This window comes from Lagenorhynchus albirostris, chromosome 20 (genome assembly GCF_949774975.1).
Source record: "Lagenorhynchus albirostris chromosome 20, mLagAlb1.1, whole genome shotgun sequence".
NCBI lineage: Eukaryota > Metazoa > Chordata > Mammalia > Artiodactyla > Delphinidae > Lagenorhynchus > Lagenorhynchus albirostris.
In genome coordinates, this window is record NC_083114.1 from 29,200,475 (window position 1) to 29,225,226 (window position 24,752).

General features: G+C 51.7%; 1 protein-coding gene across 8 annotated transcripts in view; it reads left to right on the top strand.

The window, feature by feature from the left end:
* MSI2 (musashi RNA binding protein 2) overlaps positions 1-24,752 on the top strand; it is a 386,560-nt gene that overhangs the window by 158,932 nt on the left and 202,876 nt on the right. The gene's annotated exons all lie outside the window — the stretch shown is intronic.

The following is a 24,752-nucleotide window of genomic DNA, read 5'->3' on the forward strand; positions in this document are numbered from 1 at the left end:
TGTTTTCCGTATTGTTATCATTATTTGGTCTCATAACCAGTGCTGTCAGGACTGCCCTTGTGAATGCATTTCTCTCCTGCTCGTGCTATACATTTGACCCAGCAGTTCCACTTCTAGGAATTGACAATAAGCAGATAATAATACAGTGTACAGTTTGCTGTTTGGTGTCAAACTGTCCCCCAGGGAGGTGGTACTGACTTACCTTTCTACCAGTGACTGGTGGTCAAGGTGCGATCCTGAGCTTTGGTGCTCCAAATTTTGTACCCAAGTTTTCCTAAAATTTACATTTCTCTGAAATTTGTCATTCGAAACATCGAAAAAAGTATATCGGAGAGTGAGGCGTCTGTTTCCCCGTGACTTTTAAATGCCTTACGCTGCTGACCCTTGAAGTCGTGAACTATTGGGAGGGTTTCAGGATCTACCCAGAGTTGAGTGTGTGTTTCAGGCCATCATCTTGAAACAAAAATGGCGGCAGATAAAATGTTTTCAAGTGGGAATGTTCAGTTGTGATTTTTTTCATTTTATTTTATTTATTTATTTTTTAAACATCTTTATTGGAGTATAATTGCTTTACAGTGGTGTGTTATTTCTGCTTTATAACAAAGTGAATCAGATATACATATACATCAGCTCTGTGCTTTGTGATCACCTAGAGGGGTGGGATAGGGAGGGTGGGAGGGAGGGAGATGCAAGAGGGAGCAGTTGTGATTTTTTAGTGGATTTTTGATCATTGTTCCTAGCTTCGACCCGTTTTGTCCTAGAAAGGATATAACTGAAGACAAATGGTGACTTTATTTCCTTCGTATAATGCATTTGGCAATTCCATCCTGCCTTGTGAATACACTGCTATTGTTATTTAAATTGTGCATGGCTCTTTTAAGATAAAGATTCAGCTTGTTACCTGTTTTATCTTTTCCTTCCAGCTCAGTGGGGACTACAGACCTCTGCTTTTGTGTGTGTCCCCAAGGCCCTGGTACAGTGCCTCACGCTCAGTAGAGCCCAGGGTCCATTTTGTGACTTTTGTCCAATCAATCACAAAGTTTTTTTCATCCTTTGCCCATTTAAATTTATTTCTTCTTTCGATAAATAGTTGTGGAGTGCTTTCAGTGTACCAGGTGCTGAGGGGACTGTGCTGTGACAGGGTCTCCACTTTCATGGGAGCTACAGACAGAGCAGAAGGGGCTTCAGGATGGTCAAAAGTGCTGTGAGGGGGCAGAAAGCCAGGCCTGGCATGCAGCGCACCGTCCTGGGCGCACACCACCTTCCTCATCTCCTTAGTTTTTATGCCTGCATTTGATTAAAAAAACCTTTGCAGCTAAAGGTTCAGGGTCCACAGAACCTTTATTTCAATAGAATGAAGGTTTAGTTAAGTAGGGCCTGGTGGAGGAGTGTTTGGGGAAGGGGTTAAGAGGAAGCCGACTCCTTTCATCCAAGCCGAAAGCAAGCAGTGGCAGATGCCCCCAGGCCCCAGGGCTCCTGAATTCTAAAATCTCTGCTTCCACAGCTGAACTGGGGCTGAGCTGGGGATCCAGGAAAGGTACTGTGATTGCCTTGCAAGATTCTGATTGAGAGAAACTCCGAATTTCTCCGGGGCGAGACTAGTATGAGCAAAGGGGAGAAGGTGTGTAGGGACCTCTTCGGATGTGAGGAAAGCAGCCTGGCTGGGGTAGAAGGTGTGATGGGGACCCAACTTCTCTCCAGCTGATGAGTGAAAGGTGTCCAACCACCTTCCGCATCGGACAAGGCAACATAGGTAAGGTGCCAGATGGGAAGTGGGGGTCAATAAATGTTATGGTGTCATTGTTACTACATTAGAGTGAAAAGTTATTTAGTCCGCCCCGTTCATCCAATCCGTATGGGAATCTCTTCTGCAATACTCAGTATTCCCACGTTTTATTTGTTACGTGTCTCTTTCAACCTCTCAAGGCATTAACTTCCATTTTTGACTCCTTTTAATGCTTTAAGGAAGAACTTTCCAGGAAAAAACCTGCTTCCCTCTTTTGATGAGCACGTAGTTCCTTATTTTGGCTTTCTGAGGTTTGCAGTGGAACAACTCTGTATTTAATGTATTATGAACAGTGTTCTAATATGTATAGATATAGCTATAAATGTAGCCATATTTACATATATAAGTATGTATATATATAGGTATATACATTGTATGTATATATATATGTGTGTGTGTATATATATATATACACACACACATATATATATATATATATATCTCAGTGGTTTGCTATATATATGACAGTGGTTCTCAAATTTGGCTGTGGACCAGAATTACCTAAAGAGCTTTTAAGAAACACAAACTCAGGGACTTGTCTCTGGGGATGAAGTGGCAGGACCGGGTGAGGCCTGGGCGTCTATTTTTAAAAGTCTCAATGTGCAGCTAGGGTGGGGAACCACTGATCACCTGTTTCCATATTTAGAATAACTCTTCTGGGGGCATACAAAAATCAGTTCAGTAGCAAAAAGCTGGGTCTCAAACCACGTTTTGGCCACTTTATCATGAAGCTTAATTCTGTAAGCACAATTATGAGTTCCCCTTTGTCTCCCACCTCTGTCACAGCACCTGTTTTCTAAGGTAAACAGCCCCAGTGACTTGAGTTCTTCTTATGCTATGATTTTGAGTGCCCTCCGTTCTCCTGGGTAAGAACATGTTGTTTGCCACTTAGTATATATTTGTGAGTCAGTCGTGATGCATTCTGTGGGCCGGATGCAGGGCTGGGCATTGGAGATTCAGAGCATCCGGAAAAGAAATCTCCCAACCCACACACAGCGACTTAGCCAGAGCCCTTGTCTGTGGGGTCATGTAGCCCTCTCCTAGCATACTCGGCTCTTCCTAAAGTGGGGAGCGGTCCTTCCTGGATCTGAGAAATGTCCTCAGTCTAGCCAGGGCAGACCCCGGCAGACCTGGCTGCAGGTGGCTAGGACCGTCTAGTGGTACCTGGGCCGTTCCGAGTTAGCCCTGTGTGAATTTCAGCCTAATTCTACTCAGTCACCAAACACACAGCATTGCTCTAAGATCACTGGGGAAAGAGGCTGGCCCTGATTCTGGAAGCTTTTTGCTTTTTTGTGTCTAAGAGATTAACCTCCGTAGTTGTGTCCTTCTAACAAGAGGAAGGGACGCGGATCGTGTGTTGGCAGACTCTTGGAAAGGCGTTTTTGTAAAAGGCGATCTTTGCACTGATCGTCCAGTGGCCCCCGCTGCTGCCGCCCTGCCCGGCTAGATGTTTCTGGAGCTTCCATCCGCTCATGCAGCGTCTGGGGAGGCTGTGATGAAGTGAGGACCGTGTGTTAGGGCCAGACAGCAAGGACGTCTGCACACACTGAAGGTTGGTCTAGATGGCCAGCAAGGATTTTTCATGCCCTGCGTGCCTGGACTGCCACCTCCCCGCCACGGAGTTGGCTTCTGGACAGGGAGCGTCATGGCTAGTGTGACTGTGGTCCTTAATAACAAACCACCCCAACGGTAACCCCCCAACGCCCACACACCCACCCCTGTAATTCATATTCATTATACTGTAGAATTTTAAAATGATGTATATATAGCTCAACAAAAGGAAGAACTACAGTCTCTTCACTGAGAGGTAGCCCCCATTAGCACGTGGGTGTGCGCCCTTCCCCACTTGCTTTCTGCACGTTCGCTCTGCAGTTGTCGTATTGGTGGTGAACGTGGATTCTAGAGGCAGGCGGGCCTGGCTGCCAGCTCTTTTTTTTTTTTTTTTAACATCTTTATTGGAGTTTAATTTTTTTTACAATGGTGTGTTAGTTTCTGCTTTATAACAAAGTGAATCAGTTATACATATACATATGTTCCCATATCTCTTCCCTCTTGCGTCTCCCTCCCTCCCACCCTCCCTATCCCACCCCTCTAGGTGGTCACAAAGCACCGAGCTGATCTCCCTGTGCTATGCGGCTGCTTCCCACTAGCTATCTTTTTTACATTTGGTAGTGTATATATGTCCATGCCTCTCTCTCGCTTTGTCCCAGCTCACCCTCCCCCCTCCCCATATCCTCAAGTCCATTCTCTAGTAGGTCTGTGTCTTTATTCCTGTCTTACCCCTAGGTTCTTCATGACATTTTTTTCCCCTTAGATTCCATATATATGTGTTAGCATAGGTATTTGTCTTCCTCTTTCTGACTTACTTCACTCTGTACGACAGACTCTAGGTCCACCTACCTCATTACAAATAACCCAATTTCGTTTCTCTTTATGCTGGCTGCCAGTTCTTGGCCCCATTACTTCCCAGCTGTGTGACCTCAGGCAAGTTAGTTTCTCCATAAAATGCTGCCGTTTGGTAGAACGTACTTCCTAGGATGAGGAGTCTTAGAGGAGATGGCTGCATGTGCGTCCTTAGCAGAGGACGTCACACACAGAGTGCTCAGGACCACGTTCATTTAAATCTTAGGTGCATTATTATTTATAAGATCGGGACTCCCTCCAAAGCCCGGAGGTTTTGTTAGCAGATGACCGTGAATAAAAGCATCTACACGTTTGCCCATTCACTGGAAATTCCGTTGCCACCAAAGAAGACTCGCCCCAAAGTGACAGCGTGATGCGTTTTAATGGTAAACACCATCATTTCGCTGCAGGGTAATTAGGCATGAATGGCAAACAGTTCATGTCAGTGATTATAATTAATTAGTATTGCTTTAAAATATTTTTGCAGCCAAATCCAAGCTCACTTTCTCTTCTCATGTGGTTCCCCACAGTATCAGTAATGACGGTGTTGCTGCCGCCCTGTGGGCATGTGTCTCAAGGGCAGGAATGGTGGTTTCTCCTTTGTACCCTGACCGTCTGGCACGTTGGGGTTCAAGACATGTTAGTGATCCAGGACAGCGGTCCGTTTGTTCATCGTTCACTCACAGGTCTTCACCTAACACATAGACCCCTAACAGCAACAGTGCTGTTTCCATTGGACTTAATTTTCTTATTCCTGCTCTTCGCCCCTCATCTGGCCATGTAAGAGACTCTGGGGCTGCCCTCAACAGAGTCCATCTGTCTGTCTGCTCCTCGAGGCTGAAGGTCTCTGAGCACTCACTCATCACCCTTCCTGGCAGCACCTTGCCTGAGGGTTGAGACTGTGGCCCATTGTCTCACACATGGGTGCCTGTGCCTCGTTGGGGCAATTAGAAGAAGCGGGGCCAGGCCACGGTGGGGCGCTGGTGGACTGGTCAGAGTGAGGGCAGGAGGCGGCTCTAGTTCTCTGGTCACGAAAGTCAAAGGGCTTCAGCTGTTCAGAAGGTCAGGAGGGTTGGCTGTCCTGCTTGCCTCTTCTTCCTGAATTTGGCCCTGGTTATCATCTCAGGGGCACGCAGGAGGTCCTCCAAGGACCACAAACCAAAGGAAACTCCATTTGCTGTGCCCTTGTCTGTAAAGCCTTTAGTTGGAAACCATGTTCTTCATTCCACTCTTAGAGATAAAAGGCCCCTCTGTTGCTGAGACCCAGTCGACGTCCAGTGGTAACTGAGAGCAGCCCCCTTCCCTGTTGGTCAGCTGGAGGATGGTAAGATGGAAGGCCAGTAGAAGTCCCACCTCCAGGCAGGTGGGAGGCATGGCAACCCTAGCACGGCCCTCCCGCTGTCCTGGGCCTGGACACCTCGCCCCTGTTGGAACTCACACTCTGAGGTCAACAGACCTGGGCTGGGAGCCAGCACTTGTGGGATGTGGGACCTTGGGTGAGTTCCTTGACTCCTCTGAACTCCGTTACCTCCCTTTGAAAAGTGAAGACAATAGTCCCCTCCCTCCCCTGGTGGGGGTCCGGCTCGGGAGAGAGAACTTAAACAGAATCCCCGTCACAGCTCTTGCTTCATAGTAGATGCTCAGTACGTGTTGGTTTCTCATCAAATACCCATATGAGGATGGGGGTATTTTAGCATGCCTGATACCTACCGCCTTCATGGAAAGTTCCAGCTCACCTTGGTTCAACTGGGGAGTGGAGACTTTGTTCTCTTGCCCATTAGAATTGCTCTCCCTGATACTATAAAGTTAACTAACCACTCTTGGTTAACGGAAGGGCAAGAGATTGAAATCGGTGAGCCCGCAGCTCCAGGGACAATACCCGTGCCCACCCTGTTTTGCCCTGGACCTCGATCCTGCCTCTGGGCACCTCGTAGCTGCAGAGCTTCAGTTTCTGATCAGCAGGTTGTCCCGTGTGGGCCCGAGGTGGGTGCACCAAAGAACAGGTGTGGCCTTCTGCAGTCACTCCAGAAGGGGAAGATGTTTTCACGCTGACACTGAACATAAGCTGTTTCTTATTGATTGCTTTGGGTGTCCGAGCCATTCCTTCCTGTGACCCTCCTGCCTTGAACAATCAGTCCCTCCAAGGCCTGGCTTTGCTGTCACCCACACAGACTCACAGCCTGGAAGGCCAGGCTGCTTTTTGGGGATCAGAACCAGGCCTCTCCTGAGCACAGAAATCAGAGCCCTGTGGGTCGAAATGGCCACCATGTAGGATGTGGCATGGCTCCTGCTACGTGGGGCCACGTGGCAGCCTGGCCAGGTCAGCCCCTGAGATGTGAAGTGTGTCACAGATGGACTCAGGCCCTGAGTACTGCACTGTGGGTGTCACATCTTCCATTGAATTGATGGGTAGAAGCAGCCATGGGGGCAGGAGGCCAGGTATAGTGTGGCTGTCCTCTCTCGCACCCTCTGCATGCGACACTGGAGGTCTAGGGGTGAGGGTCTCCCTGACATGAGAAGACAGAGATGCCAAAACAACCCCCTGCTGCCCCTGGAGCGGTTTGCCAGAGCTCAGCCCATCCCCTCTCCCTTCTGACCAATCACAGTTCTTCTCTGACTTATACGACCTCCTGGAAGACTTGACTGCACTGGAAAGAAGATGGGACCACAGGTCAGAGTGGGCCTCATGCCAGCTCTGCAGCAAATAAGCGCTGATTTGTTGGGGAGGCCTGGAGAAGCCCTACTTGGCACTCTGCCCCCAGGAGTGTCCTGCTGTATCTGGGTGAATCTGCCAGGTAGTTCTGTCCACAGGGCTCTCCCCTGGAGCACAGAGTCTGCTGGGCACCTGGTTGGGGCGTGGAATATGGAGATCGGCTTCTCCTAGCCTGTGGGTGTGACTTGGTGTGTCCCTTGCAGCACACATGTGTTTCTATGAAGCCTTGCCTTTCTCCCCTCAACACGTTCAGCCTTTAATTGTAACTATTAATCACCCCGAGTTGTGTAGCAATTCCTAACCCTTCCATTAAATATTAAGCTTTTTTAAAAAAAATCGACCTTTCTTAATTGAATTATTGAATTACCGGGCACTTAATGTGGCTCTGGTGGATGCGAAACACAAGAGTTCCAGCGTCGGAACGGATCTTAGTTTCTTCCTCTGTGACTTAGAGGGTGTGTGGGGTCCAGCGGGGCCGGCGACAGACTGCTTCAGGTCGGTGGCCTCTCTTCCCCTGGCTTGCCCTGTTTCCTGTTCTGCTCCCCGGGGCATAGCCCTTCTCAGGTCTCTGCCGTTTGTGTTTTTCTAGTTGTTTCCAGCATTAGAGTTGGGTTTAGGTGGAGACAGTCACATCCATCATTTGGAGCTCTCATGCTCCTGTCTGGAACCAGGCAGTCTGCCCTTGGGAGGAGACGCTTCAGGGCCTCTTTTTTTTGCCCTTGGCCCTTTGCTAGAAATGCCCAGCCTCAGCCACCATCCCTCCCCCTCCACACTGTCTACCTGCAGCTGCAGCCTAGGCTTCTCCCCACCTGACCTCGGAACACTCCCGACCGCCAGCCATTTCCATTTGAATGTTCTCGTCCCTCCAACCCCCTCCGACTGACCTCGCCCACTCCCATCTGGTCTCTCCTGCCCGGATTCCTGTCTGGGAGAACAGTGGCATTACTGAGGGCTCTTCCTGACTCACTTCTGATGTTTATCTGCTAAGTGGCTCTGTGCTCGCCTGTCTCCTCTGCTTGCTGTTCTCGCCCAAGCCGGGCTGATTCACTGCTGCTTCTCCTCGCCGCATTCCTTCCTGCTCTAATCTGTCTCCCACTCACCTCCCTTAAACCTTGTTTTTACTGGACTGTCCTCTGCTCCCCAACTTGCGGTGGCCCTCTGCTTCCTGCCACAGCAAAGCTGCAGTCTCCCCAGCTCAGCTCACGTAGACGAGCCTTCCGACGGCACAGGCACCAGATCGGTACCGCCCCCTCTCTTTAGGGGAGGGATCTGAGACGGGTGGTGGAATGATGGGGAAAGGAAGGCTCAGATGCTGTAGGTGAGATTGTGCTCTGGGTTGGGTGCGCCAGGTGGTGCACTGAGGTGGCACCACTCAGGTGACACGCTGAGAAGAGGAGGATTTAGCCTAGGGCGAGGCGGGCTCTCCACAGCAATCTTTCCGCACCCTGGAACCTCACGTGCACCTGGAACCTCAGAATGCAACATTATTTGGAAATAGTGTCTTTGCAGGTAGAATTAGTTAACGTGAGGTTGTACTGGGTTAGGGTGGGCCCTATAATGCAATGTCTGATGGCTTTATAAGAAGAGGGAAATGTAGACATAGAGGACACACATAGGGAGAACTCCAGGGAAATGTAGACATAGAGGACACACATAGGGAGAACTCCAGGGAAATGTAGACATAGAGGACACACATAGGGAGAACTCCAGGGAAATGTAGACATAGAGGACACACATAGGGAGAACTCCAGGGAAATGTAGACATAGAGGACACACATAGGGAGAACTCCAGGGAAATGTAGACATAGAGGACACACATAGGGAGAACTCCAGGGAAATGTAGACATAGAGGACACACATAGGGAGAACTCCAGGTGAAGCCGGATGTAGAGATTGGAGTGATGCGTCTACAAGCCAAGGAACACCGAGGATTGTGGGGCCCCCAGAAGCTGGGCAAGAGGCGCAGGACAGAGTCTCCCTCAGAGCCTCCAGAAGGAACTTCCGCACTGTAAGGGAATAACTTTCTCCTGTTTTTAGCCACCCAGTTGGCAGTACTTTGTCGTGGCCACCCTAGGAAACTAATACAGTGGGAAAGCTGTGTTTTAGGGCCAGGTCCCCCAATTCTGAGTCCAGGGATCATTTTACTGTACACAGCCATCCCCCCGCCCCCACCGCCGGCCTGGTTTCATGGTCCTCCCTAATGCAAACCCTCCCCGTGAAGTCTTAATGGCAGTGATTCTTTAGTATTTGTCTTTGGAGTCGATCAGCCCCAAAGGCGTGCGTCTTCTCCATGTGTTGTGCTCGTCTGGACCTCCTGTCCTTTGCACGTACTGTTGTTCATGCCCGTGGCCCCCTCCTCCTTCTCTCCCAACAAATTTTTATTGAGCGTCTGCGATATGCCAGGTGCTGTGTTAGGCCCTGGGGGATAAAAGATGGTCAAGGTTCTTGCTTTCATGGAGGATTGAGGGGAAGGCATTGAGATGACCAGCAAATAAACAATCAATATGCAAAAATAATATCAGATAACGTAAGAGCGACTTCTTGGGGCTACGTTTGAAGCTGGCTCTCTCAGAAGCTGGCTTTGAAGCTAAGACCCGAATGAAGAAAGGGGCCAGATGTGTGCAAATCTGGGGAATGATCACCCTGGCAAAGGGAACCAGCCGTGCAAAGGCCCTGTGACAGGACTGAAGGCAAGTGTGACGGAGCCTGAGAGTGGGAGCGGAGGCAGAAGGTGACACTGAGCCCTGTGAGCCGTGGAAAGAAGTTTGAATTCTGCCCTGAGTGCCAGGAAGTTCTCTGAAAGGTTTTAAGTGACAGATGACATGATAGCATTTTTAAACATTACTCGGACTGTCCTCAGAGTCTGGATAGCGGGGAGCTGGACCACCAAAGGTGATCCGGCCTTAGTGCCCCAGCAGGATTCTTTTTTGTGGGTCTCTAATCCTCCCCTGAGCTACTCTTACACATAAAGTCAATACACCACTTAATTAGAAAATCGTTTCCCTGTGATAAAGGGGCCTCCCCAGCCGGGAGGGCCTAAGGGCTGTGCCGTTGCACGTATGGCTCCTCTGGAATGCCCTGTGGCATTGGTGATGGAGTCATTGCTCTTCAGGTGGGACTGAGTGACAGATTCATGTTTTCTGTGGAGTTTCCCGAAGCATAGGGAGTATGCTCATCCCTCCTAGCAAATTGTTTATCTGTCCAAGAATTGCCGGACTCGTGTGCTAACAAGGTTGGGACTTGAGACCTGGGGGCTTATTAGCTCTGCTCTACACATGGGAAACTGGAACCCTGAGAGGTTGTGGGGCCCTGAATAAGGATTAGAGCTCAGGTCTGCTCTACCCTGAAGCCCACATCTGCTTCCCTGCACCCCAGTGCTGCAGGTGGAGGCTTAGCTCTTGGGATGAGTGCATGTCTGAAAAACCTGTAACTGAGTGAGGGAGTGATTAAAACTGGGAAATTTCCTAATGGACTGTAGGAGCAGGCACTGCTGTGCAGTGGTTAAGAGCTTTGGAATGAAATAACATGGGGTGGAATCCTGGCTTGGCCTTGAGCAAGTGACCTGACCTCACTGAGTCTCAGTATACGGATCTGTAAGATGAGAAGAATGCTAGTTAAGTAGCTACCTTACTGGGATGTGGTGAGGATTAAACGAGAGAATTCATGAAAGGGGCTCAGGACAGCGTGTAGCACAGAATACGTGCTCAGTAAGTTATGACACGGACTAGCAACAGATTATAGAAGAGGGAGGAATGGACATTCACAGATTTTCTGGGATGAACTGTTGTACTTGTGTCCTGGGTGTATTGGGTGTTCTGCAAACTCTGGACAAAAGAAAACTGAGGTCACATTGAGGGATGCAGGGAGAGACATCCAGCCTGGGCCTGGCTCCGCTAAGATGCGGGTTGGCAGACATGGGAATGGAAGTTTAGAGAGTCAAGAGACTGGGATGGAGGAGCCGCTGGGTGTGGGCAGCCCATCCTAACAGGAGGCAGAGGAGTGAGAGCTTGCAGAGCTGAGCTTGAATGTGGAAGTGAAAGCCTACTGACTGCCATGGGTGTTCCAATAAAACCGCTCCTCTGAACATGACAACCGTGAATCAGAAGGTCATAAAAGTTTTAGAATTGGGAGGACTGAGGAGAGCATCCAGTCCTGCCCGAGGTCAGACAGGGTTTATTTTGCAGGCAGAGCTGAGTGCTGACATGCCCAGGTTTTAGAAGAAAACGTTTCCCCTACCCTTTCTGTCCCTTCTCCTGGGTTGACTCCAGCAACTTGCCTCTCCCCGCCTCCCCACTGCGAGTGTTGGACATGGGATTCAAGGGCATCAGAGACACCTGCAGCCTGGAGCCTGGTGTGTGCCCTGTGGATGAATCTCCAAGGCCGAGCCCAGACACTCGTAGGGTGGGTAAAGTGTCTGTGGAATATCAGTGGAAATATTTCCCGTCTTCCTGTTGAGGGTGGAATCTGGGACGGGAGCCTTGTGGAGCTCATGTCCCGGGAATGCCTTTATCAATTATGATGTATACTTTTGGGCAGTAACCTTGCTTTTGGATTTATTTTATTTCCCATCCTCAGTCATTTCCTCATCTCCTTTTATCATGCCGTAGGCATTTTTCTGATACCTCCAATCCCTTTTGGAACAAAATGAGGTAGAAGTAAATAAATACATGAAGTTTCTTGGCTTTTGCTCCTGGGTCATCAGAAGGATGACTCCCTGAGTCACACCTGTTAGATGCCAGTAACGAGCTTGGGTCAGGTCAAAACTCGAATTCCAACTCAGGGAAGGGTTCGACAGTGGGTGTGCCATTCCTCGTGATCCTGGCACGGAGTGCAGTGAATTGGGGGTTGAATTGGGGGAAACATGCACAAAGGTCTGGGGAGAAGGAAAGGATGTTTTCATGTCTCCAGGTAGAATTCCAGTGTTCGCTGCAATGAAGCTTTGAAACGCTCGTCACTGGCTCTGTCTTTTCTTAAGTGTGGGGCAGGGTTACGTTTTTCTGGCATGTTAGCTCGTCAAAAATAAGGAGAGGTACGAGGGAAGAAAAAAAGAGAACTCTGTAAGTTCGTATTAGTCTGTTGCCTGCATTGCGGCGTGGACCAAACGATTCCCAAAGAGGCCTAACCAAAAATAAGTTATTATCCTGTTTCTAGTAGCTGCGGTAGAGTGTTTCTTTTTTATACTTATTTATTCAATAAATATTTCTCGAGTGCTTGATACCGTGGGGAAGAAGGCGGTCAGGGTCCGCTCTCAGGGGCTCTAGTCTAGTGGGGGAGACTGACATCAGACAGACACACACATGCAGTTAGATTGCCGTGGCTGCTTTGCAGGGAGAGCCCAGTGTGCTCTCTGAGTGGGAGAGGAGGCCTAGTCTGGATTGGGTGGTCATGGAAGGGTCTCTCCGAAGATGTTTAGCCTTCATTCTTTCTTCACTGCCTCCTTTCCCTTCCCTGCTTGTTCACCGTTAGAGGCCGTCTGAGCTAGGGCGCCTGGTGGGTGACACGCTGAGAAGAGGAGGATTTAGCCTAGGGCGAGGCGGGCTCTGCACAGCAATCTTTCCGCACCCTGGCTGGGCCACCTGTCCCCAAACGGCTGGGTCCCAGGGGGCAGCCCTCCCGGGGGTTCAGTAACGGGCACCATTTCTTAGAAGGGGCTGGCCACGGAGATAAGACCGCAGTGACAAGGGGGCCATAAATTGTTACCTGTGCCCTTCGGTTACCCCCTCTTTCCTCCATCACCTCCTTCCTGAGCCTGTGGGGTTGGATTTAGCAACCGGGTTCCTGTTCTTGGGATGGAGCAGAAAGCTGACTCCTGGTGGCTGGGCGTAATCACTGAGATGCAGAGCACTGATAGCGGAATCCATTTCATTTCTGTTGCTCTGCAACTGGGCAGGGGGCGGGGAGCCGGAAGGTCAAGAGTAGTTTGAAAGCCGCAGTTCAGTTACAGAAACAAAACACTCCCCCTAAGGAATTAAAAATTACAATATATGAGGGGAAATAATGGAAGTGAATTGAGGTGCGGGGTTTAATCAGAGGATCGTGGAGATAGAGCAGGACACGGCTGTGGAAAGCCCAGACCAGTCGGGAACCGGGGCCTGAGAATTTCAGCTTTTCCATCAGAGAGGGTTGGGTTGTGTGTGCGTGCGGTTGGGTTATCTGAGACCTGTTGAGTAGATCTGAGGTGTCTACTAGTTGTCACTGTCAATTAGCTGATGTTCGGTGTCAGGCTCCTGACACACGGTCGGAGGACCCGTCCTCTGTCTTGCTGGTGATGCTGCAGAGGTCCTGGCTTATCTCGAGATTTATGGTTGATCTGATCAAGCCTGTGTGAGTTTATGGGATTCCACAGGGTACAGGCTGACAGGTGAGATTCACATCCAGAAATCTGTGGAATTTTCTAGTCGATCCGTGGCCTAGCCTGACTCAGAGGGTGTGGGAGGGCCCTGCAGAAGGCTCTCCTTAGGCTGATGAGATAGAGAGTGGACATTTTGGGGGCAAAGATTTGGGCCAACCCAAGTCTTCCTCATCAGGACCACAAAGATGTGTCCTGAGGTGACTCGCACTTATAAATGGACGGCGGCTGTTGCAGGTATGTGCTCGGCACTGGCAAAATGGCCTTTGTCTTGAAGGAGCTCACAGCGTAGAAGGTGGCCCAGGTTTGGGGCATCTCCTAAGAATCTGATGAGTGAATAAATTTCCAGGGTTCTTATGGGATGGGCCAAAGTCTGGGTTAGTGTTTGAGGGCCAGAGAGGGAAGTTGGAACAATGAAGAGAAGTTGGAGGTCTATAACTGTCTTAGCTTAGGTGCCGCAACAAAATACCATAGACTGACACCTTCAACAACAGAAACTTATCTCTCACCGTTCTGAAGGTGACTGGAAGTTTGAGATGAGGGTGTGTCTTTGGGCTGTGGCGAGGAACCTCTTCCTGGCTTGCAGACAGCCGTGTTCTCAGTGTGTCCTCACATGGTGCAGAGAGAGAGCTCCAGCTCCAGAATCTTCCTATTCTTATAAGGACACCAGTCCCATCCCAAAACTCCACCCTCATGACCTCATCTAAATCTGATCACCTCCCAAAGGCCCCACGTCCAAGTACCATCACATTAGGGGTTGAGGCTTCAGCATATGATTTTGAGGGGGACACATATTCAATCCATACTGATGACCCCACAGGTGAAGGGATCCTAGCATGCCTGGTTCCCTGGAATATAAATGTTGATCACGTGTCTCTGATACCATAGATGTGTTTGAATGAAGATAGCTGGGTGGAGGTGTGTATGCCTTTCTCCTGTACTTAGATGCACACTGTAAAACTCGTACCTGTGATGCTTGGCGTGGGGAGGGCAGGGGGTCTGTTCTGGCTCAGACTCGATACCAGCAGGCTGTCCATGGCTGTGGATGGTGATCAGAGTGAGCTCTCTGCCCCGTCTGGTCTCTCCAGAGTTAGGTGGTTGTGTCAACCTGGGATCACCTCTCTTTTCGTCCTGGAAGCCGTGCGAGGCGGTTTGCACCGTGCTTGGAAACAAGGCAGGGCTCGCTCTGAGCTGTGAGCTGGAGCGGCGACCGTGGGTTTGCCATGTGCAGATGAAGCTGGAGCGGCGGCCGTGGGTTTGCCATGTGCAGATGAGGGTCCTTGGAGCTGGCTGGATCGCCAGCTGGGTCCCTCTGCTCAGCGCCGGCCGGGGTGCAAGAAGCCACGCCCCTCATTCCTTTGGAAACAGCTTTGTGTTTGTCATCCCTGGGACCTGGAGACCTCTTTGGACCCCATTTCTCCGGGCTTCACGTCGATCAGCTCCTGTTTATCAAGTCTCACCCGGGTTTGTTGTGTGTGTGTGCACACGCACGACCGTTCTCTGCGCTTGGCTGGGTTGGCACTGGCCTGTCTGTGGGGCATTGAGCTAAAAGAGGTTAAGAGGAGGCAGACTCATACCACTGCTAAAGGCCAGAGAACTCTGCTGAAGGGCTGGTCATCTTCAAGATGAGCTGGTCTGTTTCTAATTGAGCTGCTGCCAGGGGCCTTTGATGAATGGCAGTCTGTGCAGGTGCTGGATCTCAGTGTGTTTGTTCCTTTATGTGTCTCTGCCCTGGGAGTGGACATGATTTCCCAGCCGCCCGGGGTGAGGAGTGAGGGGCTGGGGGCACAGGCTGTGTGGGGAAGAGCTGGCATCTCTGGAGAAACCAGTGAGGCAGTGGGCCTGGACCATCTCTCTTTACTGCTGGGGAAACAGAAGCAGACTCAGGCCAGAGGCCCCCTGGGTCAGGGGGGGCTGTGGCCCGGCCTGCTTGTTCCTGACAACACTGCCCCCTGCTGTTCTGCCGGGGCTGCGGGGACCTCACCGCCCTGAAGACAAGAGTGTGTGCAGGCCCCACCTTCAGGCTCTTTGTAGGAGGCAGTGACGCGGGCAGTCCACTGATGGGAGGATGGGGTCTTTGTATTTTGTTTCCACCGACCAGGATGGGTTTGCAGAGACACTCACACTCCTGCCTGGTCCCGGTGATACATGTGCGCAAGATGGCTGACCGGGGAGTGGGAGGGGGTCCCACAGCCCTGGGAGGCCTCCTGCCACTCAGAGAGGATGGTGTGCAGGCGTAAGTCTGTCCCCTAGTGGGTCTGCATTAAAAGAGATTTGCCCACCCCCTCCAAGGCCCAAAGCTGATGCTTCTTAAGACCTTTGACACTGACTTTCAGCCCTGAGGCTCTCGCGTATCTGTGAAGTCCGGCCTTCCTGTCTGCCTCTCCTAGAGTCCAAGCCCCCGGGAAGTGTCTCTGTGCTGCAGAAGCCTCCTGTCGCTCGCCCTGCAGCCTGCCCCTGGTTGTCACTGCAGGGAAGTAGGGTTTTGGTGGGTTTTGTTTGTTTGTTTTTTGTTTTTCTTAAGAGAAGTATAAACATCAACATGCGGACACACCTCTGCCGATGGACCTGGCTTTGAACCTCAGCTTCAGGATGACATTTTGTACATCTGTGAGCTTCTTGGAGTCTGTTTCCTCTTGAGGAAAAGGGGATCCTGTGAGACAGAGCCCTGCATGCACAGAAGGCATGTCCTCTCAGGGTTGCTCTCGGTTTCCTTTTCTCAGCCTGATTCTCGTCTTTCTTTTCCTTAGTGGTGTCCTTATTTAAACGTATTCATGTAAGTTCAGTGTTATCAGGGGCATTACGCTGGTTAACTGGGATATGAGAAGCACTTAGCAGGTTGCCCGGCACACAGTAGGTCCACAAGCAACAATAGTCATTGTATCTATAGTTGTCTCTTTGGGTAAAAGGGACACACCTGCAGGGTCTCTTTTATTACGATTTCATTTGGTGAAGAGCAGCTTGGTGGCTTCAGGGGCAGGATGCTAGGGCAGAGGGATCTAAGGGAAGCATCCCCTCCAGCTGCCTCAACGCGGCCCCCTTGAAGGCTCCACTTTTAAACTCGGCTCCGTGTCACGTTCACTGCCAATTTCGACGAACCTTCTGGAGATGTTTACCTTCTTGGTTTTCAAGCATGAGTAACCTCACTTCCCTAAAGGGGAGGCTGTAAGTTTCAGAACTTGGAGAGGTTTTCGTTTGGGGATTTATTTTTCTTTAACAGCGTGGGGCTCGTTGGCTCCTGTAGGGCTTTATGCAGCCTGTCCAGTTAGCCACCTTGCTGTCTCCCCGGAGGAACTGGGCGCTCTGTCCTCCACCGGCCTCTCCTGTCCTCTCTTCTTCGGGCTGGGTTCAGTTGCCCGAGATGAGAGTGGATGAGAATGGAGAGAGGATACTGAAGAGCCGTGGGAGGCTGGGAGCCCGGGCGGAGGTGGGCACGCACGAGGTGGCGCCGGCTTGGGGCCACGTTCCCCTCCCTTTCTTTCTGGCAGGTGTGTAGCATGGCATCTCCTGCCGGCCTCCGTGGGGCCCGGGCTGTGTCTGGCAGACAATGCAGGAAATCGGACGCTCAGACTCTTCGGAGGACCGGAGAGCACCAGAGTGCTTACAGAAATTGCCCTTGTCAAAACGTGAGGGGGCGAGGAAAGGCGGTGAGCAGGGACACTCATATTCTTTCAAACCAACCGGAGAGAGGCAGGAGCCGCTTCCCACCTGACTGGCTCCTTCCCAGCCCTGGGAAGCAGGGCCCCTGGAGGCACCTCGTGACTCTGGCAGCCTGTCTGTCCACCTGGCTGACGATGCCCGGGCCCCCTCCGGAGCCAGGCTCCGCGCCGCGGCAGAGGGAAGCGTGCGCTGGGGGGCCTTTTGGCTTGAGCCACGGACGAGAGGAGGACCCCCCGGAGCCCGTGGAGGTTCTGGAAGCTGCTTTAGCTTGGCCGCGCCTGCGGTGCAGCCACCCCCAAGGTTTAGCGGCGTCTCGGGCGCGTCCCCGTCGGTGCCACGTGTTCCGTGGCAGCAGCTGTTGGTGCTGACTAATGAGACTTCCTGGCAGCTGCGTTGGGCACACTTGGCTCCGGCGGCCTCTCTCCGCCGCCCACCCTACCCGGAGCACCCGAGGAAGGTGCCTGTGGGCCAAGTGCAGACAGAGGCTGTCGTGTGGGGAAGCCCAGGAGCTCGGTGACCCAGGGATCCACAGAGCGGTGGGAGGGCCCGCCTCCGTTGTGCCTAGGAGAGACGCTGAGCTCAAAGGGCAAGTTAGGGGCTGAGCTGACACTTAAAGCTGTGTGTGCTCTCAGCCCTCTGTGTTCAGCCGTTCCCCCTCGGTGAGGCAGGCCTGTCGTGGGTTTGGTCTCTTTTGATGTCCCAGGCTGCACACCATCGCTCACTGGCTGTGTGTCCTCGGACAACGCATTTCACCTCTCTGAGCCTCAGTTTCCTCAGAGGCCAAAGGGGATGTGCCCAGCACAGCCACTTTCCTTTCGTTCTCACTGAAAAACTGGGCTGGATGCCTGTCTCCCCATAAATCCAACGGTGCCCTCGTGGACCATCTGAGGAACTGCAGCTGCCGTCTGCTTAGCCCTGGGGGGCGGACGGGCAAGGCGCAGCGCCAGGGAAGGAGACGGGAAAGGAAACAGGAGAAACAAGTGCTTGCTGGTTCCTGCCCTTTTACCCGCTCCCCAAACCCCTCTGCTTTCAAGTCGTAGAAGGGACTCGAGCGAGGGGCCCGAGTTCCTGCCACGTTTACAGAATTCCCGAAGAATGGCCGGGCGCTCTGCCTGACGATCACAGCTGCTACGCACGGAACGTCAGCAGCCTTACGAGGCAGATTCTGCGTCACCTCCAGCTTACGGACCAGAGCGCAGAGGCTCAGCGTGCGCGGTGCACCTTGCCCATCGGTGGTCGCTGCAGGGCCGCGACATGACCCAGATCCTTCCACGAAGCCGTCCTTCTTCTGTGCTGGGAACTTTGTTCCCCAGAAGAGCGGGAAGATGATTCTGGCTGTCTGAAGACCTCCCGGGCCTGGCTTGCCCTCCACATACCACGTCCGGTTAGCCTGGCACTGAACGAGGCCCAGGCAGAAAAGAGGCCTTTTCAAGGCACATCTAGAGTGATGAGAGAAGGCCCTGTGGGGGCGGGTCCCCTCTGTGGCTGTAATGAAACCTCCCTGCCTGGTCTCCTTTTCAAGCACCAGCTCTTCAGGGGTTCAGATAGCACAGCTTTGTACACAGGGCCCTTTCAGTACTTGAAACAGGAGGACATGGGTCTGGTCTGGGGTGCCCCCTTTTTCTCTCCCTGAGGCTGAATGTTTAGAAAGCGGGGTGTTAGCATCAGATGAGTAGCTGACATCGGGGCCTTTGTCCTGGAAATTCCGTGATGGCTGTTTTCCCCAGGATGCACAGCCAGGGTCCCAAAGGGACATTTATCCTTTAAGCCAGCCTGCCTTCAGAGGTGTCCCCACTGACTTCCTGGTGAACACCCGCGGGCCAGGGATGCTTTTGTGATCTGTTCCTGGGGCTGATGCCAGAAAAGCCTCCGCTGGTCACCAAACTGTGTCTGGAGATGAATTGTGCAAGGGAAGATGTTTGCTCCTGGAATAAGACATTTTGTACGATCCGTGCAAGCCTTTAATTTGACATCGCAGTCAGATGCTGAGCTGTCAGATGCCGGGTTTGAAGTTGAACGTTGACTTTCCCCCCTGTAGCGACAGTGTTCTGCGTCAGCCGGAATTTCAATTTCCTGGGATTTCTGTGTGTCTGCAACTCAACTTGGCGTTCTCATTTAGCACCCTGTTTTGTTGTTGTTGTTGTTCTTATTTGTTTTTTGGTGGCGGTGGGTAGAGGAGGGACGGGTTGGTGACAGGGCAAGGGGGGCATTTAATCATTTATTCTTTTAAGTAGGTTTAATTGTATAAAGATTATAATGCATATAAACGTCTGTAATTAGGGGAGTCGGTTCTGTTAGACAGTGTTTTAGTGAAGAAAATTACAGTCTTCATAAGGCAGAGGCAGCATATATTAACACGCAACTAGTTGTTGTTCATTCATGCCGAGTGTTTCCCAGTGCTCCCCGGAGGTATCTCCCCAAATCCCCAAGTCTTCCCAGTCTCTCGGCGCTGCCTGGGCTGCCTTCAGCTGAACCACGCCACTTTCTTAGAATACGGAGCCTTTCTCTAGGGATTTAGGAGACCAAACTTTGTTCTACGACAGCATGTTTCCCTCATTCGTGAAACAGCTGTTTAGGGGGGTCTCCCTTGTACCAGGCGTGGTCCTGGGCGTTGCGGGTGTAGATGTGGATGAGACAGCCGGCTCTTTGCTCTCACGAAGTTTGTAATCTAAAGGAGAGTCAGACTGTAGACAAGAAAGATAAATGAACGTGCTACTTACTGATATTGATCCGGGTGAAGAGGAAATGGAATAGAGTGTTAGGTTGGAGAGGGACTGAGGGCCGGGCTGGGGGTGTGAGGATGCTCGTTTAGGCAGAGCGGGCAGAGGCCTCACGGACCATCTGAGGACTGGGGTTTCCAGGCAGATGGCCAGCCTGTGTAGTGCCCAAGCTTTGTGAGTTCAGGGAACAGGAGGAAGGATGTTGGAGCTGGAGCGCAGAGTAAGCAAGGGAGCAAGGGCTGGGAGGTGGAGTTGGAGAGGTGGGCAGGGCATCGTCCGGAGTGTGGATTTATTCTCAGTGCGCTGGGGAGCTATTCTGCTTCTGCCCACATGGCCCCCCTTGGTGCTCTCCGCCACGTGGGCTTCCACATCAGCGGTGCCAAGTGCACAGAGTAGGTGTTTTTCCCTGGAGGTGAGCCTCTTAGGCCCTGGAGAGGTGCTCTCAGTTGGGGCTCCTCCTTGAGGATCTAGTCAGTTACAGGAGCGAAGGCACCACGAGGAACACCAGTTAGAGAAAAGGGTGAGCGTCCATTCAGCTCAGGGAATATTCTCCAGGCGCCCACCAGGCTGTAAAAGAGACGGTTCCACGCGCTCTGGGAGCATCACTGGTTCTGAATGACTCCGTCTGGGATCTGAAGGGTGGACAGATGAAAATGGGAAGAACTTTTCCGGCAAGGAGAAACCCACTCGGGCAAAAGTGTGTTAGGGGAACACCAAGTCATCTGGTGGGGCAAGAACTGAGCCTTTTGGGAGGAAGCGCCAGGATCAGAGCGGGCCACGCCTTGAAGCTTTGGACTTGACTGTTCAGCTGCACTCACATATGCTTTGATGCCACGTTGCTTCATAAACCCTGAATCCGACAAATCCATCGGCTCCAAGGAGGTTGACCGTCACCCTTAACAGCTCTGAAGCCAGCTGCAGCAGTTTGCTCTACATTGTAAAGCCCCCTGCTCGGGAAGGGGGACCCCGGGACAGATGGACTGGTTGTGGAGGGCTGGTCCGTGTTTTGCCCGAGCTGCTGTCACATGAGTAAGGCCCAGCTGACCCAGCTGTCCTGCCGAACTCTCGGTCAGATGGTGAGTGTGTGGAATGACATAGGCCGTCTCAGGTTTTATAGCTACACTCCCAGCAGCCTCTGTGCCCTTCTCCTCCAGCCCCTGGGAGGCCAGACAATCAGTCCCCTGTTGATTGCCCGACCCCAGGGCCCACGTCCTCTGCTTCTCGTTGCTTAGCCTCCAGAACGTCCGTTCTGGCCATCAGGATGCTCTTACCCGTCCCCCCTGAACATTTACTTCTGGTCGAACGCCGAGAAGCGCGTCATCTGACACGCCTCTCCTGGCTGGTGTGGGGCGAGCAGTGAACTGCTAGACTCTCAGTGTAGGTTTCAGCCGCCTGAGGGCCGAGGTAAAGTTACAAGTTACGGAACACGAGGCAGGCATTTGTGTGCCGGGTCCAGAGCGGGCGGTCCCAGGGCTCTCCGGTGGGCACACTCATCCTGGCCTTGCTGAAAGCCGATTTGCTGCGGTGAAGTAAGATATGTCCCTAATTGTTTGTGGTGCGGGAAAGCAGTCCCACAAGCATTAATTTGCCCAAGCCCAGAGTGTGTGAGAAAGAGCCTGCCTGGCATGTTTTTCTTTTCCATTAACACTTCTGTGATAAACAGCTTAGACGCACCGAGAAAAATTAATGAAACTATTGTAACAATCGTGCGCGTGTAGGTAATTTATTAAGGACAATTAAAAAGCCTTAAAGATCATCCGTGGGGCGAAATGAACAGGAAGACAGCGTGTGGTGGATTTTGGCAGGGACCCTGCCCGTGGGTTTGTGGAGCGGGTCCCCCTCACCCCCAGTAGAACGACACAGCGGCGGGGAACATGGATTTCTGCTATTGGAACGGTTAATAACAAAAATCTCACGCTGCTTCCCTGTCGCAGCAAGCCGGGGTGGGGGGGGTGGCTTGGGGAGGGGTGAAGAATGGATCTGTGAGGTCCAGGACAGCCTGTTCGGCTTTCACGTCTTTGGGGCAGAGGCGTGCTTGCTCCAAGATTCTCATGGCTCGAGGAATGGTCCTACTTGGCTGTCTCTGTAAGGACTTGACTTTGTGTGGCTCTGGGAGCCTCAAAACCCGGTGAGGAACAGAAAAGGAAGCCTAGAGAGGCTGAGGTGGCGCGGTCGCGGTGTCAGCAGCCATTCACTGGCTTGGACATTGAGCTGGCCTCTGCATAGCTGCACTGAGCCTCAGCTTTCTCTTCCGCAAAATGGGGGGTCACGGTTAGGAATGAGTGGAGAATTGGAGAGAGGGTCAACCGAGATCAGAGTCTGGCACCCGGGAAGTAAGTGCTTAGTAAATGTTAAATAGCCTTTGTCATCGTTAAAGGCTTCATTATTGGGTTGTTGACTGAAAGCCAAGCTAGGGTGGAAACGCAGATATCTGACTCCCCGGCCGATGCCCTTTTCGTGATGCGCCAATGCCGATACCACACACCCATCCTGTGTGCCCCCGTCACAGCTCCTGATTTACAGGAATGCACACGTAGTACCCGTGTGGGTGCCAGGTGCACTCACTCAGCCTCCTCCTGCTTGGGGTGAGGCCCCTCTTGGGAGGGGTGAGGCTGCCACGCTTTCTCCCTGTCTCATCTCCACCTCCATCCCTTCTCACCCACTTCCTGGTCTATAGCCCCAGAGTAACAGGTCTCCCCCACTTTGGAATTGTTTTCACATCTGTGAAGGACTGGGGTTGCTGGGTTTGTTTGTTTTTGTTTTTGTTTTTAAACTTGTTGATGACCAAAGAAATCTGTGACTTTGTAGACCAGCAGAGATTCATTTCGTAAAGTGTACCTCGGCTGCTGGAGGGTGCTAACTGCCCCCTGGGTGGCTGCCTTCGTTTTCCTCGTCTTTGCCCAGGCTTGATCATAGACACATACTTCGTGTGTCCATTATAGACCTTTGCATCTGTTTGCAAGAAGTAATTTCTAGTTCACTTACTGACTAGAGAAGAAAATGAAGTGTTTTAGTGCAGACACGTCAGACACGGCAGATTTTTTTCCCTTCCCATGCTGCAAATGAACAGTGAAGAATTACTCACTTTTGCTATTAAAAGCTATAGAGCCTGTAAAAAATAGTAAATTATGGAGACATTATCAAAGTTTATAGGCACTAGAGTTTGACCTTCAGCAAATTCAACATTAGAGGGAACAGGGTTTCCTTTTCCCTCTTCAAGAGGAAAAATGAGAGGGAGGAAGAAGATTTATTTCCTTCTGGGGCTAGAGCAGCAACTGGAAATGGCACCCCCAGCTTAAAGAAAGGAAAAAAAGCTTTGTTAAATTACATAAAATAATACAGGGAGACAGTCTCCTTGGGAAAAATGAAGCCCTGTAGAAAAGGTGAATTCCCTTTGGACAGTTTACTCTCCCTTCTCTGCCTCATCCGTACGCCCCGAGCTTGCTTTTATCATTCTGGTGAATATTCATAAAGAGCTTTTTCTGTGCATTTATGTACTTTTCTATATACTCAGAGGAAATAATACAGTATTGTTTTGTTGTGGTAGGCTTTCCACTTTCCCCCAAACCTTCACTTTTTCTTCTTTCCTTTCCTGAGACTTAGCTGGGAGAAGAGGGAGCTTGGATGGACCAGTGTAGGGATTGGGTGGCCTGGCAGGTGGTGGTGCTGTTTCTACCCTCTTAGTTCTCCTTGGGCTCCATGAAGCTTCCTCACTGTTACGAATCCGGGAAGATGGATGGTTAAGAAGATTGGGGAGGGGCTTCCCTGGTGGCGCAGTGGTTGGGAATCCGCCTGCCAGTGCAGGGGACACGGGTTCGTGCCCTGGTCCGGGAAGATCCCATATGCCGCGGAGCAACTGAGCCCATGCACCACAGCTACTGAGCCTGTGCTCTACAGCCCGCGAGCCACAACTACTGAAGCCCGTGTGCCACAACTGCTGAAGCCCACGTGCCTGGAGCCCGTGCTCCGCAGCAGGAGAGGCCAGTGCAGTGAGAATCCCGCGCACCGCAACGAGGAGTGGCCCCCGCTCGCCGCAACTAGAGAAAGCCCGTGTGCAGCAACGAAGACCCAATGCAGCCAAAAATAAATAAGTAAATAAATTTATTTAAAAAAAAAAAAGATTGGGGAGATGGGTGGTTACGATGCAGGTAAGTGTCCAGAAGTAGCAAAGTGTTGGGGAGTTAATTGAGGGCCGGGTATTTAGACTTAAGCTTCCTTTGCTTAAGACCCTGACAGCCTTTTGAACCGGGAGGGCCCAAAACTGTCTGCCAGACAGTAGTGTCCATGGCATGGTTTTGAGTGTGTGAATGTGAGAGTGTGGGTGTGTGCGTGCATATGGGGTACACGCTTAGGGTAGGGATTTTATGGAGAAGGCTCCGTCTCCTCGGCAGACAGTCCTGTCCTGGAGTGCACAGATGAGATCCTTAGCTGGGGAAGTCAGTCCTCAGACATGAATGATGGTGCCTGAGGAAGCCTCCTTCAAAGAGCTGGTGGTTACTTTTGAAGTAGCGGGCCGATCTGTCTGTAGTGGACGCCCAAGGACCTTCCGCAAGCGGTCGCGTCCATGCCGCCTGTCCTGTGACATCTCTGCGGCGGCAGCAGTCAGGGCCTCATGTCTCTGAACAGTAGACACTTTGCCCTTTTTCCAAGAGCAGAGATCTGTAGCCGTTGCTGGATCTTCGCAGAGGACGGGTCCCTCATCTCTTTCTCTCCTGCTTGTACCTCTGCCGAGGCCAGCAGAGAAAAATTGCTTTGGTGTTTTGCTTCTCTCTGCGATTTAAGGTGGGATGTTGAAGATGCAGAGCCTTAGGAAGGCGGATGTGTGATTCGCGAATTACAGTGGAATTGGCACAGCTGTCTGGCCTGGCCCACTTTCCTCCTCCTTGCCTCCTTACAGGGCTGCATACAGTCTTTAAGACGCTTCACAACTGCTGCCCAGCAGGGGCACTTGGGCCTTTCAGAAAGAGGGAAGGGACAAGTGCGATCTGTCACCTCTATTAGCTGGCTCTCTTGTCCCAGCTTCCCAGGGGGAAGAAGAGAGCTGAGGGGTCTGGGGGTTGTGAAAATGAGAAGCCTGGACCCCTCCAAGCTTTGTTGACCGTGACCAACGGTGATGCCCTT